This window comes from Canis lupus, chromosome 35 (assembly GCF_003254725.2).
Source record: "Canis lupus dingo isolate Sandy chromosome 35, ASM325472v2, whole genome shotgun sequence".
Lineage (NCBI taxonomy): Eukaryota > Metazoa > Chordata > Mammalia > Carnivora > Canidae > Canis > Canis lupus.
Genome location: NC_064277.1, coordinates 21,141,166 through 21,157,054, shown reverse-complemented (window position 1 = coordinate 21,157,054; position 15,889 = coordinate 21,141,166). Strand labels below are relative to the sequence as shown.

The window sequence follows — 15,889 nt, the reverse complement described above, 5'->3', positions numbered from 1 at the left end:
AGCGGCTCCCTGTGGCTCAGGGCGTGATCCCAGAGTTCCAGGATCAAGTCCCCGCATCAGACTCCCTTCGGGGAGCCTGCTTCTCCCACTTCCTGTGTCTCTGCCTCTTTCTCTGTGTCTCTTATGAATAAATAAGTAAATAAATCCACAGGGGACAGTATTGAGTTTGGATTTGGATAAACTGTAAAACTCCTAAGACAAACTTGAACCTGGGAGATGCTTTACTGCTACTACTCAAAATGTGATCTGCAAACTGGCAGCATCAACATTCTCTCTACATCTGTTAAAAATGCAGATTCTCAGGCCCTAACCAGACCTATTGAATCATATATTTCTTATCTTTTTCCATCCCAGTCTGAACCATGCAAACCATGAGAAGACAGGAAATGGGATTCATGACTATTCATGGGAGCCATGAATCCAAAGGAGCAGTAGGCATTGTCTGTGGAATAAGTATACTTTGAGAATTTAATTTTTGCAAAATGTAAAGATACTTTTGAGCCGTTTCAATATATATTTATATGACTCTAGTTCTGGACCCAAATAAATGTTTTTATGTTACTGTATATACTTTCTCATGTAACAGATAGGAGTATTAGTATAAGAAGACCCATTGAATGTTTTGTTTTTTTTTTTTTTTAATTAAAAGGAATCTTCATAGTTAAAAAGACAGGAAAAAACTGACACATTTCAAACTCACACAAGATGCTGGAATTTCTTTTCCGACATCCCTGACAAGTGGTCATTTAGTCTGTGTCTGAGGATTGCTATGGAGAAGAACCATATTTCTCAACAGGCAGCTCAATCCTTTTTTTTTAGATCTCAGGTTTTTAATTAATTTTTTTTTTTTTTTTGTATGGACTGGGTATTAGATGAAATTTAGAAGATCTAATTTTTAAAAGTTATTTCAATATTGAGTTTAATCGTACCTCATTGCACTAATTTCAGCTTCTCAAGCTAAAGAAAATTAGAAGCCTAATCTCATCATTTCTTCAAATATTTGAAGCTATAACATGTCTTCTCTGGCCTAAACATTGTAATTAGCTCCTTCAACTTTTACTCATTTGGCATAATTTCCAGGTCCTAAGGGCTTCCTTTCTTTTAGTCTTTGTCCCTTTAAAATAGAGTACCCAAAGACAACCCAATGCTAAAAATGATATGTTTGCCAGTGAGGATAAAGCTATTCCTTGCCAACTTACATCTCTGGGTATTTCTTTTTTCTTTTTTTTTTATAAAGATTTTATTTTTGAGTAATCTCTACACCCAATCTGGGGCTCAAATCTATGACCCCAAGATCAAGATTCACACTTTCTACTGACTGAGCCAGCCAGGTGTCCCTGGGGTATTAAACATAAAATCAACCAAATACGCAAATCTTGTCACTTTAACTACTGCAAAGCTAGATCTTCAACATCTTCCCATTTGCCTTGTTTGATTGGTTTCTTAAACCTAAACTCAAGACTTTACATCTGTTCCTCTATATTGTACCTTGTGTGGGTCATTATTCCAGAAGGAAAATATCATTCTATTTTGATCTTGTCCCAATGAATCAGCTTTCTCCAAACTTTGTGTGCCCTCGAATTAAGATATAAATGAAATACAGTTGAAATGACTTCCCACTCTTGCATTTCCGTTAACCCCTTCATGTGAGTGACTGTTCTCTAAACACAACTTGTCAGAGTAGCTATTGTAGAATTTGTCAGGAAACTCCCCTAATCACATGCCCTTACTATTTGAGTGCTGAGCTTTTGGCACTTCACCAGTTCTTCATAACTCCTCAGAGATTATGAGTAATGGCTCTTTGACAGCATCTGGAAATTAATTTGCTCTTCTGGAATAATCTCAGCCTGGAGACAGGAATTCAGTTCAGGCAAAAAGATATTCTTTAAGTTTCTCTCTTACCTTTCTTTGGATCCATATACCTGTTTTCAAGTTGAAGATGATTCTTTTGGGAAGACCAAGAAAATCATTGTAAAACTCTGCTCTTGTAGTGTCATTTGTTAATATATCACATGCCTTTTGCTTACATTCTCTCTGCTTTAAATATACATTACAGAGTGCTTTTAGTTACTCTTAACATTTTTGAACATTCATTGGGTTTTTCCTTCTTGATATTATCTCCAGTGTTCTGTGCCATGTCTCCTTCTCCATCCTTGGCCACTAGTCCCGTCTATATACACCATCTCACTCAAAGAACCTCTTCATCTAACTGAGCTAAGATCACAATTTGGAGGATTTATTTTAAACCTAAAAATCAACCAAATATCCCAGATTTTTTCACTTTAATTGCTGTAAAGATGGATCTTCAACATCTTCCCACACTTAGGTCAATACACTCAAAGTGGAAACAATTATTTTTTTCTCCATCATTGCTTATCATTTTATCTTGGCTAATGGTGTCACAATCTAACCAGCTGCCCCAAGCAGAGACCAGGAGTGATTCCTTGACTCCTTTTCCCCTGATTTTCTGCATTCAACCCTCAGCAAATCCTTCAGCCATCCTTTGGCATTTTTCTCCAACCATCTCTCTCCCCATCATCTTGACCACTGAATTCACCAAATGCCTATAATATCCACTTTCCTGGAATATTGCAATCATCTCTTTAGGGATGTGTCCAATTCCTCAACAATTCCTCAATCGAGGGTGAATTCCTCGATAAATTCTCCTCAACACTGTCAATATAAAAAATCTACTTAATGCACATATTGGATATGATAGCTACAGTGATGCAATGCCACAGACAATGCCTCAGAATCCATAAGTGATTCCACATTGCACACAGGATGAAATTCAAGGTCTTAGCATAGTTAAGCACTTGCTTCTACTCATCATTGCAACTGCACAGCATCCCTTACTCCTGTCCTATACCTTGAACTTTTATATTTATCTTGAATCTCCACTTATCTGGTATCTCTGCAGAGCTTTTCTTCCCATTCTTCAAAACTTAAGCAAATTCCCTCATCTCTCTTAAAATGTTTTATGATCTAACAAAACCGAATTTGCTATTCTATCCATGGGCTTTGCAGATTCCTCTATTATACTGCTTATTACACTGTATGATAAGGATTTGTTTGCACTTTTATCTCTTGGTATTGGCCATATAATCACTGAAGGTAGGATCATGGCTCAATCTTATCTGAATCTACTCCCCATACACATATGCCAATGTGGTAGGCAGCAAAATGCTCTCTTCCTCCAAAGATATCCATGTCCTAATCCCTAGAACCTGTGAATATGTTGTCCTTATGTGGCAAAGAGGAATTAAGTTTGCTAAAAGGAAGATTTTTCTGAGTTATCTGGTGTGCCCAAAGTAATCACGAGAGGCCTAAAGTGGAAGACAGAAGCTGAAGAGAAGGTCAGAGTGATGCATCTGGGGGGCCTCAGCCTGCTCTTGCTGTCCTGGAAGATAGAAGAAAGGGACAAAGTACAGGCATCTAAGTGGATTCCAGAAGCTGGAAAAGACAAGGACAAGAGTTATCCTTTGCAGCCTCTACAGAGGAGCACAGCCCTGTAACACATTGATGTTTCCCAGTGAGACCTGTGTTGGGCTTCTAAGATAAGAAGTTCATGTTGTTGGAAGACAGGAGGTTTGGGTTAATTTGTTACAGCGGCCAAAGGAAACTAATACAAGTAGCACTTGCCAGAGAGATGGTTTGAGACAGGTTCAAGGTGAATGCCTGTCCTCTAAATCTCAGCTCAGTAGGCACAATCCATTCCAAATGTAGAGTTGGGGATCATCTCATATTTCAAAGAATACTCTAACATTTGTCCTAAAGAAGACATAGCCCCCCAAAGGCATTACTGCTCCTCCAGGCCCCATCCCTTCAGGGGAAAATCAGGAGGCTTTCTCAGATGTTCCTGATTGTGTGTCTACCTCAAAGTACCACAGCAATTAGTGGTTACCTGGATCCCCTACCATGGTGGAGAGTGGCGAACCATTATGGATTAAAATTTGATGTCTTTTTGTCGGTGAGTGTTTCTTAAGAAAATATACTCACCTTAAAACAAAAAGCCACCATCTCCTCAAGCTGAACTTTTTCACCTAATTGAAGTGAAACTGGCAGAGCTTTAAATACATGTATTACTTGTCTCTCTGCTGTCATTATGTACTCACTGGGACTTGAGACCAGGATGGCAGAGTCAGTCCACTGGTATTCCAGAAGAAAGGAGGAAAGCAGTGGTAATTCTGGGAATATGATGCTGTTTATGCTCTCAGCTTTATTCTCTGCTACACAGAGAAAAATAATCTGTAAAAACAAAGACAATCAATAAGAAATGGAAACTGCTGAATGTGTCTAGGCACTAGCCTGAGACCCTCAGTCTTCCTGGGCTCTGAGGTCCAAGTATGGCTCTTCTCCTAACCCTCTGTAGCCTGAATTTTGTGACCAGCCATGGTCTGGTAATCAAATCTCCTATTTTTCTTAAATTATTTTAAATTGGGTTTATGACTCTTGCAATGAAAAGAGTCCCGACAAATAGAACTATCATCAAACAAGTCAGGGTAATAAAAAAATTCAAGTAATTCACAAATCTTGGGTCACAAGACCCTGAATATGGCTGGAGATAAAATGACTCCATACACTGGTGAATTAGCATGACCTCCACCTGAGCAAGGACTCTTGTGTTCATTGCTGGAATGGCCTGAAAGGTCTTCAAAGCAATCTAATGCACACTTTTAACTGGTGCAAGCTACACAACTAGCCTTCCTTAGCCTGCAGTATTGGTTCTCAAAGTGTGGGCCCTGGACCAGCAGTATCACCCAGAAACATACCAATGACAAAATTACCAAGCCCCACCTCAGATCTATTTCAAAATAAGTTCTGGGACTGGGTCTGGTACTCAGGTTTAACAAATTCTCCATGTGATTCTAATACCTTCCAAAATTTAAGACCCACTAACTCACATGCTAACCATATCACTGGGGTTTTTGGTAGGTTGGTTTGGGTAGGTCTTTTGTTTTTTGTCTTTCTGCAGTTCATTTTATTTGAAATACTGATACATGATATATGATGAATTCATAAATTACCAATTCATCTTATTGCAGAACACTTCAATCTCCACCCAAAAGCCCAGAAAATAACAACATAAACATCACAAGTTGGTAAATTTATTTCAAGTGAATTTTTTGCCTACCTTAGGTAATTTTCAGCCTGGTACAGTATATGCTTTGTATTTTGGAGCAAAAGCATTTTAGAGCTTAAATTACTACCAAAATTAAATATACATACGTAACTTTTTAGTTAGATTATAGAAAACCAGGTATTTTTTGGCAGGTAGATCTCACATCAACTTTATGCTCTCTTATAAATCTCACTGCAATTTTTAGTTTTCATTTTCTTTGAATTTCTTAGGATTAAAAATGGAAACATATATTCCATGACTCAAGTTCACTATATGAAAGAATACTCTATATTGAGCTTACATTCTGGGAGAAGCAGTTCTTTGCATTTCCCAGTTATGTTGAGAATTCTTGGCTCTGGTTACCCAGATTTTCAATGTGGCTGACTGCTGAACCCCACTACCCTGGTGGGGAGCCCTCAGAAGAGTCTTGTTAAGTGGGCATGACACTTTCAAAATTTCTAGGGAGAAGAGTGTTTGCTTTCCTTCTGGCAAAAGACTTAATGTGTTATTTAGTTCTGCACTAACTTCATGGATCTACAACCTGGGGTAGAAAAGAGAGTAAGTGATTACATTCGGTGAAATGGACAAATATACCAGATTAAGAAATCCTGTTAAAATGTTGGATGTATTCCCCAAGGCAAGTGATGCTATAATTATCATAATATACTACCTCTCTTGTATTGCTGTGAAGTATAAAACACAGCAACTTACCTACCTTTAATTAGCTGCATTTAGTATTTTTTATGGCCACTGAGCATGGTACTCAGATTATCATATATTAGCATATAATTTGCATACACACCTCAAGGTATTTGGTTTTATTGCTATTACCTTTTGTGGCCCTATTTCAGTAATGACTCTAATGGAATATAAAAAAAAAGAGATTTCTGACTTAATTTGCTTTACAATCTTGAGAGTTTTACAATGGAAAGCTCAAGGTTTAATATAAAATTCTTCAAAATAATTTTTCTGTGCCTTATTTTAGTCAATCGGCCTTGGTACTTATCTGGCAAATCCCTGATAGGCGCCTCAATGAAAGAATTTACTTTCTTTCTGAGCTCAATAAAGGTATATTTTATAAGTAAGTCTTGGGGTATAAATTGTTTCATGTTTGCTTAAAAGAAAATTATACACACACCACTTAATGAATTTTACCAGTCTATCAGCAGCTACAGGCCCAGAGAAGGAGAAACAGCAGCTGTAGCTAGAGTTTGGAGAAAGGTCAGAGGTCAGAGCCTGCATCTGCATTCACTGGGAGTCTGAGAGGAAAAATAAAGGGTCTCTCTTTGTTGTAAGTCAGCACAAAATATTTTAGAAAGTGCAGATACTGACTTAATTATCAAATGTTCCCTTTTGCTCTGGGGGGCTGTGGCGGGCTATGAATCAATACCTAAGGTCACGTTGCTAAAAGCATGGAGAAAAAAAAAAAAAAAACCCTCTTTGTGGGACTTGGGAGCATTGTTTTGTGCTTATTTCTCAGCGCTCGATATCAGATAGAAACAGAGAGTCGGAGTCCACACAGAGGGAGTCAGAATTATGAAAAACCGATGTGTTATAAGAAGACCTTTTGAACTCCAGGCAACTGTTCAACTATGTCTAATCTCCTGTCATTACTTGATTGTTTGTTGTTGATTAGTTTGTTTTTAATCCCTCCACCCAATCCTTGAGCCTAATTGCGTTAATAAATATTACTGCGAAGGTTTCTGCCAATTTGGAAGTCAAGCCAAGCAATTTTTTTTTCAACTCAAAAATAATTTCAATGTGATGTGTTTGGGACTGCTTACGCATTTGTATTTACCTTTCTGTTGACGTGCTAGGCAAATCCCTACATGTAACTTTGATAAACAGGAGAATGTCACTCTGTTTGTTAAAAGTGGGTGCCAGCCCCTTTAATGACAGCTCTTTTTGTTAATTTAGAGAGGAACAGAGCGTAAGATTTGTCATCTGCAAAATTAAAAATAGCCATCACCAGGTAAGATAGTCTTAAAATAACCCACTTTGATGGATAAAAAGAGACAGAAAGGAACCCTTTTATGATTTGTATGCATCGAAGAGACTATTTGGGATGCAGCTGAGGTGTGGTTCTGACCATCTTTGCATAGAATGGCCATATTAGGCTTCTGACTATTTCAGAAACGGATGCTACCATCATGGATCATATCAACCATGCAGCAGGGTGATCTGATCAAGATAAACAAAATAACTACACTGGTTTTGCTGGTGGGAAAATAAATAGATATCATATCTTTAAATATTAAATTTTATGGCTTATTCTACACACTTGGGAGTGTCTATTAATAGTTTAATTTTTGATGTGTACTATAGGCCTTAAATAGTTTGTGAAAGTAGGTAAGGTGCAAACTAGAGATATATGAAAACAACTCCATGATTTCTGCAAACCATTCCCATTTTTGTTTTTCTTCACATTAAAAAATTGTTTTAATGCTGATACACATTTTAGAGTTATTTAATTTGGCCCAAATTTCTATTTTACTTGTACTGCGTAGCCTGGGTCCTTATGGAAAGTACATTCTTCTAAAGATATCCAATTTAAAGAATACAACATGTATAAATGTCATCTTATCGTTTTTTTCGCTGAATCATACATTTTGAGCAGGATTCTCCCTTAGAAATCATCTGGTTGAACCTCCTTTTTAATTCGTGAAAAAAGAGGCCATCTTGTGTTGCTGGGAGGACCCGGCTGAAAAGAATATGACAGTTTAGTAACATTTGCTTGCAGGGAAATTGTCCAATAAGTATGAGGCACTACTCGATGCTGAGCTGCAGGTCGGCAAGTGTTTACTTATCCAATTATCTCTACAAATAGTCCCCCTGCTAATGCAAAATCTGCTACCTTTCCCAGAGTGGACAAAAGGACATTTAGCTTAACATGAAATAGCAGCACACAGCAGCAACTCGTATTTTCGCAGCCTTGGCCATCAGAGAAACGTGAAGTGAGAAGGCAAGGTTCGCTTGCTATTCTCTCATGAAAATGGGAAATAGATGGGAAAGGCTGTTTGTTCTGTTGCCACAGAGAATTCTCCAGAATGAACACACATATTATTATAACTGCTCAGCGTACAAAACACAAGTCATCACTGAAGGTAGTGTCTACCCTAAATAGTGAGGGCAATCTGCCCTGGCATCTAGCTACCCATCCTGCCTTGAGGGGTCCATTGAGCATATGTGCATTCCATCAGCCAGAGTCTGCCAGCATATAATGTCTCTCTGGGGGTTCACTATTATCCTATTTGAATGCTGAGAAGATGCTCATAATTGCTTATTATGACATTAGACAAGAGAATTCAAGTCCCATTTGATTGTAATGAGTTTGTGGAGTCTCTGCCTTTTGCGGGTCCAATCACATACAGAACTGAACTTAAGGCATCTAAATTGAAACAGAATTACCCTTGAACCATTGAGCATCAGGCTTGGACCCCGTTCATTTAAAATTTCTATTACTTTCCACAGTGGTTGATAGAAACAAAAATAATATCAATTATAAAATCTTCAGCAGAGACACCTAAACTTCTTTCCAAACTGGGATTTATTTCCCCAGGTTACCCCTGAAATAATTCAGCCTTACTCTCTCTAGATAAGCAAATAATTAAATGGTTAAAGAAAAAAGACAAAGCTATTCCTTGAAAAATATATATGAAATAAATGGCAGAACCACTCAGTTTTACGTGTAGCATAAAACCAAATAAAAGGAAGTAAATATGTATGTTATGAGCAGGTGTGTACAAAGAAAACACCAATTTAGAGCAAGGCGGAACACCTCTGTGTTTGTTTAAGGAAAGTGTTTAAGAAATTGCCAGTAAACAACCTGTATCCTATTTTTACAAGATGGAAAGTCAGAGAAGGCCTATTAAGTTAACACAGAATTGGCTACAATAAAAGGAGCAAAAAGAATAACATGATCAAATTTGACTTCTAAGTGGAAAAACCAAGAACCATCTCAAGGTGCTTGGGATTTCATCGTTCTGGGCTCTGATGAAGCGTCAGTGCTTCCCACTCACTCACAGTCTCCAGGTGGCCAAGGAGGCGACGCTAATGAACTGGGATTCTATGGAGAGCTCGCCCAGACTCCAGGGCTCTCCATTCCGAGCCAAGGCTGAACCATCCGCAACGAGGAAGCACAACCGGTCGGCGATGCGGGGCAGCGACCAGCAATGCACAGGTGCCCTTGTGACCCCTGAGTTTGCACACACGTATCACCTTGACTGTTCGCTCAACAGAAGTGGGTTGTGGTTTTGTTTTGTTTTTTCATTATAAATTTTAAAATGCTGCTGTGGCTCTTCTGAAAATGATGCTGTAAGTTCCATTCATTTTAAACTGGCTCTGAGTTACTAAATAAATATCTGATTGACTAAAGGAAAAGCAAGGAGATGGGGGTTCTCTTTTGCAGAAATCTAACAAGTATTTTTTTTTTTTTTTTTTTTTTTTTTTAAAGAGAGAGAGGCAGACTCCATGCAGGGAGCCCAACGCAGGACTCGATCCTGGGTCTCTAGGATCATGCCCTGGGCTGAAGGCGGCGCTAAACCGCTGAGCCACCCGGGCTGCCCTCTAACAAGTATTTTCAAAAGAACACAGAGGGCATCCCAGCTGGCTCAGCGGTTTAGCACACCTTCGGCCCAGGGCATGATCCTGAAGACCAGGGATCGAGTCCCACATCGGGCTCCCTGCATGGAGCCTGCTTCTCCCTCTGCTTGTGTCTCTGCCTCTCTCTCTTTGCATCTCTCTGTCTTTCATGGATAAATAAAATCTTTAATAAATAAAAAAACACAGAGCATATGTTTCTCTCTCTCCCCTACAAATGTTACTAGGTCATTGCACTCCTAAATGGGGTGGTGAGATTTAAGAGTAAAGTAATGGGACCATCTCCCTCTACCTGTGTCTCTGCCTCTCTCTCTCTCTTTGTGTCTCTCATGAATAAATAATAAAATCTTAAAAAAAAAAAAAGTAATGGGACCAGAAATGGACTAAAGTTCTTGTGGTTTTTTTATCTGTCACCAGTTAAATGGGCAGCCTTCAGCAAACCCTTCAATCTCTTCATGTGGCTGGATTCGCACATGTATGAAGCACCCTGCTTTCAACTTTGAAGTTCGGCAGGGTGTTGACTGATGGGCACCATGTCATGAGGCTAGCTTTGGGATGCTCAGTTGAATAAATCACAAAGATACTCATCTATCATTTATTTATTTCTTAAAAGAAAATAACAGTGATCTGAACTAACCAGCATCTGCTCAGTATGTATGGAGTACCAACTGTTTGCCGGGCACTGAACTGAAATGCTGGGAAGGTAAAAATGAATAAGTGGAGCAGCCATATAGAAGTTTTAAAATCTGGTCAGGGAACTTGCCACTTGCCCCCCACCCCCCGCCCCCGGCCATGACTTACCTAACAACTGCTGTAGGGGTTTCACAGAGCTCCTGCGCAGGCAGAGGGCTTTCTCCACTTACCAGTCACGAGCTTGGTGAGCCCACGAACATCTCCACATCTCAGTTTTCTTGCCAGCACAATGTGAATAATAGCAGCATCTAGGTCATATGGTTGCTGTGTGGCCCAAATGCTGGAATGCAAATAAAATAGGGTTAGCCTGACAGTAGTAGGCATTAAATGTTAAATATTAATTACTGTTGTAAGCAAAAAGGTAGGTGTAAGATGTTCAAATAATGTAAGGGGGAATACATAAAATGCCCTTTACCAATAATGTAAAGGAATTGATGTATTCTGATGTTATAAATGGGATCATGACAACTGCTATGGGCTGAATTGTGACACCCACCCCCACCCCCACCCCCACCAGATTCATATGTTAAAGCTTTAACTCTCCGTACTTCAGAATAGGACTGTATTTAGACATAGAACCTTTAGAGAGATAATCAGAGTCACATGAGGTCATCTGGGTGGGTCCTCATCTAATCTAACTAGTGTCCTTATAAATGGGAATTTGGACGCAAGAAGAGACACCAAGGATGTACACACACAACAAAAAGACCACGTGAGGACACAGGGAGAAGGTGGCCATCCACAAGCCAAAGAGAGAGGCCTCAGCAGAAATGAAACCTGTCAAAACCCTGGTCAGGAACTTTCTACCTGCAGAACAGTTAGTGACTAAATTTCTGCTGTCCTAGCCTCCCACTCTGTGGTATTTTGTTATGGCCACCTGAGCAGACCAATGCAAGCGTGAAGTACATTAAATAATATAAATAAATGTTCACACAACAATTACAAAGATAGAAATATGTCATCTTAAATATACTAACTTCTGAGCACATGTAGTTTCCTAAACTCATATTTTTCAATTAAAATAATGTATGTACACAATAAAGAAATAGTCAAACCGGAGAGTGTAAAAAAGTATAAAAAGTAGCATCCCTTCCTTACTTCTATTTGAAATAGATGTTACTGTAAATGTATATCTGGGCAAAACATATGCAACAGGAACATTTTATTTGATATATGGATGACCCATACATAGTTCATATACCTTCAGATGTCCACAGCAATTCATCCAGGGCCTTCCTTTGTCCCCTGTTCTGGTTACCACCAAAGAGGAATATCCACATCATTCCAGAAATCTGAGCCTGTTTCAAGCACGCCATCCACACTGGGTTTTTCAGCTGGAAAATGTGATACAACACCCAACACAGAGCTTCATGCACAGTGTGAACTCAACAAATATCTGTCTATTAATTTGATATGTTTGATTAATGGTGCCTCTGGTAATAAGCTTTACAGAACCAGATGCACATGGTTTCACTGAATATAATAAATTCTCATTTTTGGTCAAGTCTATATGTGTGCAGCTAAAAAATGAAATAATATATATGTTAGTGCCAGGGATTTGGCAAAACACTCCTTCATGTTACCTTATTTAGTTCATTTGACATATATTCATGCCTACATTAACACAGTGCCAATAAAAACTTTGCCTTTAGTTTTTTTGTTCTTCTACAAGTGTCAGAGCATCTAAAAATGAGGATTAACTTTACCTGATAAATAAAATCTATGGGCCAAAGCAATAATCCAGGTCCAATTACAATTTTCCTCAATTTCCTAAAGATTCCCTGCAGTTTTCTAAGAAATAGCAGGGAGGGAAAATAAATTATGGAGACTGTTTAAAACCACAGCTCCTGCAGGAAGTGAGAGTATTATACTGGGCAAGTCATCTTTTTTCTGTTTTCCTTTCATGTTTGTAAATCAAAATACCACCTCAGATTTCTAATAATAAGTCTTAGGAGTCTGTGTATTGACCAGTTGGTGCTTTTGTTCACCTTGCCTGGGCTCTCTCAGGAGGGGCTTTCAGCTGATGGGTCCTCTGGGGGTTAGGTTCACCTGGGCACACCTGTGCGCACTGGGTCGTCTGGATCCTCCCTCCCACTGTCTAACAGGATTGGGGCTTTCAACTCTGCGATCTGCTTTTTCTCCTGGTGGCTTCTCATCTGCAGTATCTGATGGTAAAAATTGGCCCATGAGGGGAAAGGCTTTATTTTAAAATGTCTTATTTTGATGTTCTTTCATTATGACTTGGCTTTTGCCTTTTCATTTTACAGATAACATTGACCTTTTTGGACAAAAGTCCTTTTTGAACAGACATATGAAAAATGACTTTCATTTTTCATTTTCTACATTTGCTTTACCATATATCTTGGGTAAAAATATATCCAACATTAATTTTGCACACTTTTAAGATTTTCAGTTCCTTAGATCAATTCTTTACTATCACTAGAACATAAATTATGTGAAAATCTTGATTAAAAAACATGATTAGTGATTTTGCTAAGATGAACATTACAGAATACATAATAATATATAATACATAATAGAATATATATTTTGTGTCTTTATTTTCTTAATCATCCTAACATAATCAGACTGTATTAGAATACCTAGGCATGCACAATAATATGATTTAGCTGCTTTTGAAATACATATTTTTTAAGTAGGTTCCCCACCCAGTGCAGAACCCAGTGCAGAGCCCCAACTCACGACCCTGAGATCAAGACCTGAGCTGAGGTCAAGAGTCAGACACTTGACTGACTGAGCCAACCAGGCACCCCTGACTTCATTCATACAAAAAACCATGAGTTTATGTGTAACATAAAGACATACATTTCACAGAATATCTTCTGTTCATCAGTTACATTGATTTATACTTATGCTGTATTTAACTTTATGTATGTGGGATTTTGACCTGTACTCTTGCCCAAGCCCTGGTTACTGAAACATCTTAAGTAAGGAAGGAGCATTATCAACATTGCTGGGCATAGTAAGACCAGTTAGGAGGCTGGTCTCCCTCTGGCTAATGCTTCAACCTCTAGCCTGAACTTCTGAGTCAATCTCATTCACTTCCTGTATCATTGGGGGTGTGTGTTGAACCCTGCCATTGTACGTTTCCTGACCAACAAATTCTTGGCTGCAGGCCTATCCATTTTCAGACCAGAGATTCATTCATTCATTCACTCATTCGTTCATTTGCTTGCTTGCTTTTTTTTTCTTCTTTCTCTTTCCTTCCTCCCTTCTTCCTCTTTTTTTCTTTCTTTCTTTCTTTCTTTCTTTCTTTCTTTCTTTCTTTCTTTCTTTCTAGAGAGAGAGAGAGTGTGTGTGTGTGTGTGTGTGTGTGTGTGTGTGTGCATGTGCACACAAGCCAGGGCATGGCCAGGGAGAGTCAGAGGGCGAGAGGGGATCCCAAACAGGCTGCATATCCCACATAGAGGACATCTCAGGGCTTGATCTCACCACCCTGAGATTATGACTGAGTGCAAATCAAAGATCAGAGGCTTAACCAATTGAGCCACCCAGGCGCCCCTCAAATGGGGCATTTTTGACAACTCAGCCACAGGGGTGGACAGGTGAGGCTGAAGCCACCAGGTACCTTGAAGCCTAAGCTCTGGAATCCAGCCACCATTATTTTTCCACTGGTGAATGCAAGGCACAAGTTTGGCCCGTGTTCCAAGGGTAGACCAACAGAGTCCCTACTTTCTGAAAGGGTCATGGAACAAAGTCAAATAAATCTACATAACAAAACATACAAAGGATGAGAGATTGTTAGCAAACTACCACAAAGACCGATTTCAAACATTATATGATTTTCATGGAAGGTCATTTAGTTTCTCAGGACTCTGGCCTCCTCTGTGTGCCCTAGCACACAGGCTCTGAGAGGAAACAGCAGCTGAAATGAAAATAGACATGCTAGAGATAGACCCCAAATCTGAAATAATCACCAATGACCTGGGCATTCTTGGCTGAATTTTTATTTTATTTGATTTGATTTATTCATGAGAGACACAGAGAAAGAGAGGCAGAGACACAGGCAGAGGGAGAAGCAGGCTCCATGCAGGGAGCCCGACATGGGACTCGATCCTGGGTCTCCAGGATCAGGCCCTGAGCTGAAGGCAGGTGCTAAACTGCTGAGCCACCCGGGCTGCCCCTGAATTTTAATTTAAAATGCCATGAATTACAAACAGCCAGTACTTGGCAAGTAGCCAAAAATAATGTTTTCTGAATTTCTCTCAAATTTTACTAGATATGCCTCAACTGCTAGCTTCCTTTGTGTTGGTATGCCATTCTATAATTCACCATTATCAAAGTAATATGCTGAGTTGGGGGTTTTTCCCCAACCAAAAATTGCAAATGACCAAAAGTGTGGCCATATGGGAATTGCTGGTAAGAAAAAAAAAAACAAAAAAAAAAAGAACACCAAAAATGTTAACAAATATCTATTTCACTCAGTTTATATCTGTCCAACACAGGCATGCGTAGCTCATTTGCTGTGCCTGTTACCAAGAGAATGAACCCCATTATATCTCAGCCAACACAGCTCTTTATATGTGGCAGGGTGGTAGGGTGGGGAGGAATTGCTATCTCCCCATTAGATGAGCTGCAAGTTTAAGATGAGAATTCATCCTCTATTAGGGCTATAAGATTTGGGGGGGGGGATTTAGATAAAATACTTTCACACTAAGAAATTATTTGTTTTATATCTGAAACTCAAATTTAACTAGGTGTAGTGCTCTTATCCGGACCCTACCCTCTATGAGCTTGAAGAGAAAAAAAAATGTATATATATATGATTTTTATTTCTGCATTCATGAGAGACACAGAGAGAGGCAGAGACACAGGCAGAAGGAGAAGCAGGATCCCTGTGGGAAGCCTGATACGGGACTCGATCCCAGGACCCTGGGATCATTCCCTGAGCCAAAGGTAGATGCTCAACCACTGAGCCTCCCAGGTGTCTATATACTTTTAGTATATATATATATTTTTAATGTTACTTCTCTACTGCACAAGGCTCTCCTGGTTTTAGTCTTAAAAGGCCCACATCCAGGGACCTCCACCCCTTAGTCCTAGGCAAATAGATGGCCACTAGCTTATCATCTATCTGACAAATTGTAACATTTCAAAGACAGTGCCTGAATTTCATTATCATTTTCTGTACCCTCAGTGTTAGCCCTGGGTCAGAGACTTAGTACATCCCTGGTAAATGTTTCTTGAATGAATGAATGAGCAAATGCAAATGAGAAAACAGGTCCCTAGAGGGCTGAGTAAAAGGCAGGGAAGGAGGTAGGACATCTCAAGACCTGAAATACGCTGCAGATCTTTCACAGAACAGAATGATGGAACAGGTTGGTTAGGGCACAAAGCAGTTGCTTCAACCTTGCTGCATCCCTGAAACCTCCAGAAAGCTTTTGAAAAACGCCAATGCCCTACCAATTGAATGAGGTCTCTAGCCATACAGCCCTCGAATCGTATTTTTTTAAG

At 39.3% G+C, this 15,889-nt stretch overlaps 1 long non-coding RNA gene across 1 annotated transcript in view; it reads right to left on the bottom strand.

Annotated features, from left to right (window-relative positions):
• The window catches only part of LOC118353386 (uncharacterized), a 30,755-nt gene extending 20,059 nt beyond the window's left edge, over positions 1-10,696 (bottom strand). The window contains exons 1-2 of the long non-coding RNA XR_004812227.2: positions 10,585-10,696; positions 4,116-4,248 (exon numbers count right to left, since the gene is read on the bottom strand). This is a non-coding gene — a long non-coding RNA (uncharacterized LOC118353386). The remainder of the gene's footprint in view (positions 1-4,115; positions 4,249-10,584) is intronic.
• Positions 10,697-15,889: the final 5,193 nt, after the last annotated feature.